The 3,800-nt window shown below is 45.3% G+C and overlaps 1 protein-coding gene across 2 annotated transcripts in view; it reads left to right on the top strand.

Moving 5' to 3' along the window:
- Positions 1-18: 18 nt before the first annotated feature.
- LDLRAD4 (low density lipoprotein receptor class A domain containing 4) overlaps positions 19-3,800 on the top strand; it is a 599,211-nt gene continuing 595,429 nt past the window's right edge. The window contains exon 1 of one of the 2 annotated variants that reach the window (XM_019524913.1): positions 19-56. The gene's annotated coding sequence lies outside the window, so the exon portion shown is untranslated. The remainder of the gene's footprint in view (positions 57-3,800) is intronic. The other variant, XM_019524900.1, reaches the window with a different exon arrangement.

Raw genomic sequence — 3,800 nt, 5'->3', positions numbered from 1 at the left:
GGGCCGGGGATGAGCGGCCGCCGGGGCCGGCGCACGCACGGACCCGGCGCGGGGAGGTGAGTGCGGACCTCTGGCCCCGGTGGGGAGGGACGGGGCGGCCACGGGGTCCCGGGGCAGGCGGGAACTACTTCCCAGCCCGGGCTGTGCCTACGCTGCCGGGACGCCGCTGACCCCCTGCAGGGAGGGAGGTACCGGCCGGGCTGCGCCGCGCCGCGAGCATCCCCGCTGCCTGCCCTGCTTCCGCGGCAACTTGTCCCGGGCGCTGTCAGCCCCCGGCCGCCGCCGCCGCCGTCTAGACGCCGCTTATCTCCAGCTCATCTCCCCGCGCGCCTCGCGCCGGTACCTGCCTCCGGCTGCCTCCCGGTGTTTGGGGCTCTCGCTTCAGAAAGGGGCAAACGCCAGAGACGATTTCCCTTTGTTTCGGGGGCTCAAACGGGACGCGAGCGGCCGTGCGTGCTCTGCCCTCGTAGCCCCCCACAGCCCCCGTGTCTTGTCTGAGGAAGTGAGTGGTGTTCAGGGCACTAGGAGCCAGGTGAGTAACTGCAGGTCGTGCCGCGGGGATAGTTGGAGTGGCAAGAGCTGGGTTTTTAAAAAGCCTCGAGACTATTCTCTCCTCCCCCGCAGTCTTTTTAGGGGACTTAAAGATTGGTTTCAACGCGTTTGTAGGGAGCAGGGAAAGATTAGGGCAAACTGCAGGCAGCATCCTGCCTCAGGCTATCCAGCAGGGGGGGAGGTATTTATTTCGGCAGTAAGAAAGCATCAGAGGCGCAACGATGGATAGTTGCAAACTGACCTAAGAGCTAAGACGATGCAGAGCTACAGGAGTCTCCTGAGAAATGGTCTCTGGATGCGATTTTTCCAGTCCATTGAGCATCTTTCTCGGGACGTGAGGTTAGGATTTTTGAGGGTGATCTCTTTTATTGGACCAGGTGCAGGGTCAGGATGGACTTAGACAAGCTTTTGGGTACCGCAGTAGCTTTCCTCATGTCTCAAATGCAGTACTACAGCAGTACTCTAACAGCCTGGTATTTCACAGAAATACAACATCCGTTTAAATAAAGTTGGATGCATTGCCAAGTAGAGAAGTACAGTGATAGGGGGCGGGGGATACCTAATGTGTTTCCACTAGCAAGCATTCAAATGGGGCAACTTAGTTGCTATTGGGAACAGAAAGGGGCAGTTTTGCTGGAAAGACTGCTGGGAGACAGGCTTTTAACTAATGAACACTGCTCCCAGCTGAAATAGTGACAGTGTTTGATGCATCTTTATCTGTGCCAGTGTTTTGGCACTGAGTATTGAGTTACTGTATGTCACAAAGTCAGGAGTGGAGTGTGTCTGATATACATATCTACAGATACGTGGGTGTTAATATACCTTCATTGATTCTGCATTTAGGGTTGTAGATACAATTCTATCTCTTGGGTTTGCGAAGATTATTATTACTACACATCCATAAGGCATCCCAGAATTCTTGCTTTCAGTAAGTCAAGGTCCCTGCACTGACCTGGATGATGATAAATGAAAGACTCAAAATGAGTTAACAGTGTGAGACAGTATATTTCAGTCCTTTGGCTTATGTTAAGTGAAACCTGACAAGCTGTAAATCCATGTTTGATTGATGAAGGGTACAGGGTTAAATGTCTCTGATGCATTAAAAAAAATTGGGAACCTTGGGAGAAATGGCAATTGCAGGGTAAGAAACTTTTGCACAAAGTTCGGAAGGTTTAACATTACTGAAAGAAGAAATCAGAACTAAACTAAACCCTTGTTTGAACTGGAAGTAACTTCTCCCTTTATCCTTCTGAAGTAGATGGAGTACTCCAGTTTTCCATATATGGGAACTTGAAGAAGGGGACCCTAAAAGCGGAGGTTGACTCTGCTTTATTGTATTTTAAAGATGCCACATCATTTTTGGAAGAGGAGTTTTTTGCCCCAGTGTGATTGTCCAGATTGTAATGTCTTGTTTTTCCTCAGCTGTTGTGAGCTTGTTCTGTTGTAGCTGTCTGGCAAACTGCCCTTTGCCTAAGAAATGAATGCGTTTCAGTGATGATGTATGTATAAAGCCCTTTGGAATCCATTCAGGATATAAAGTACATTGTGAATATAAATTACTGTTAGAATTCACCTAGTTTTCTTAAAACGCTTGTAGTCAGTGTAAACTGTAAGAGAACTGTGTCTAATTCCTTGTGGTAACATGAAGTGCAGTTGCATTTTAATTTTTGCCTCATGAGTGGCCTTGGGGAAAGGTTTTACTTGACCTGGACTTTCTCTTGCTTTATGAAAATATACAAGTGTTCGTGTGTCAGGAAAAGGAAGGCAATCTGTGTAAGTACACAGGAGTTTCTATTGTTGTCTCTGCAGGTTTGGTTTACATAGCCACTGAATTCCTCAATGGCACTCAGCCAGTACCAGCTGCTTGTTAAAGACACTTGTGCCAGTAGGATGGTGCATCACTTGCTGAGAATTCACCCTTTTAGTCTAAACATTCATACAAACACATTTTTCCTTTTCCCTAGTTGACAGCGGCTTTTAAAAATAGCCTACTTGCCTGGCATGTTTTGATCTGGAAGGAGGCTAGGGAAGGTAGTTACAATTTCTGACCCTGTTGAACACAATTTGTATGTGTGGCAGACTTCTAAATGTGGATGCTGGAAAAGGCTGAATGAGGTTAGGCTTTATTTTGTTCTTGCTGAATCTTTAGCACAAACTGCTTCGTTAGTACAAAGTTTTGTAGATGCTTGGCCACACAGTCAGCAAAATCTTGCCTAAGACAGAATGATAAGGAGAATTTAGTAATTGGTTTCTAGCATATATGACAAAAAATGTCTTCAAGGCTGCTGGGTGGAGGTACCAGGAGATTCACCTGCAGTCCTTAATTGGCTGAGGAGTCTCACTGAAGCTAATGGTACTCTTTAGGTGAGTAAAGTGCAAAGAGGCAAGTTAAGTAAGTTGGGCAGAGCTGGAGTTCCTGGCTTTATCTTTTGCTACATGGTATGCAGAAAAGGAATATTCCAATGTAAGAAAATGAGCATTTCCTTCCATTGTGCTGCACATGTGGAATCAAGTGTTCTCTTCTTTTTCCTCCTCCTAATCTTAGTCAGGTGTGTAGTAGCTGTGGAAAAACATGGTATAAGAGAATGTGTATAAATGTAAAGAGAATAGGGGTGCCAGCACTGTTACAAGTTGTCTGCACTTCTGTTTGTGATCTAAATATCTCTTTGTAGCATATGTGCATCTAATAAATGGTTCAATAACATAGCCTTTTACTGGTAACTGTAATAGAGTGTAGGCAGTGTGTTTTGCTACCTATTTTTGTTAGTAACACTACTTGCTTAGTTGTTAGGCAACAGAAACCTGTGGACATCCAATTTTTCATTAATTACCAAGGTAAGAGTGTCTCAGTTTTTATTTTCCTCATTAAGATTGCTTCAGTCACTAACACATAAAGGAATGAAAATGAAACATTCTGCGTATTGTGCCATAACTATGTTGTCTACATCTGGATTCCTTTTCTTTGAAATCCTATTAAAATGACACTTTAAATTGTTTTGCGAGGATCTCTCTGCTGAGCTTGTTTTTCAGCTGGAGGGCTTGGAAATTAAGAACTTAGATGTAATTTCTCTCTTGATTGGCAATGGAGAGCTTTCCCGGATGAAATAAGGTTGCTCTGTGCCAAATGGTTGACTTTTCTAGAATAAAAACTCTAAAGGGTATGCAAAAAGTCCTCTGGTTAATATATTGGCATTCCCAGAACCCACTAAAACGCAGGCAGGTTGCCAGACACTACTTAATGAGGATGC

Source organism: Gavialis gangeticus, unplaced genomic scaffold, assembly GCF_001723915.1.
Source record: "Gavialis gangeticus isolate Ggan-Ray unplaced genomic scaffold, GavGan_comp1, whole genome shotgun sequence".
In the NCBI taxonomy this organism is placed as follows: Eukaryota; Metazoa; Chordata; order Crocodylia; family Gavialidae; genus Gavialis; species Gavialis gangeticus.
The sequence above is the reverse complement of the archived record's forward strand: the minus strand, read 5'-3'. Positions and strand labels throughout refer to the sequence as shown.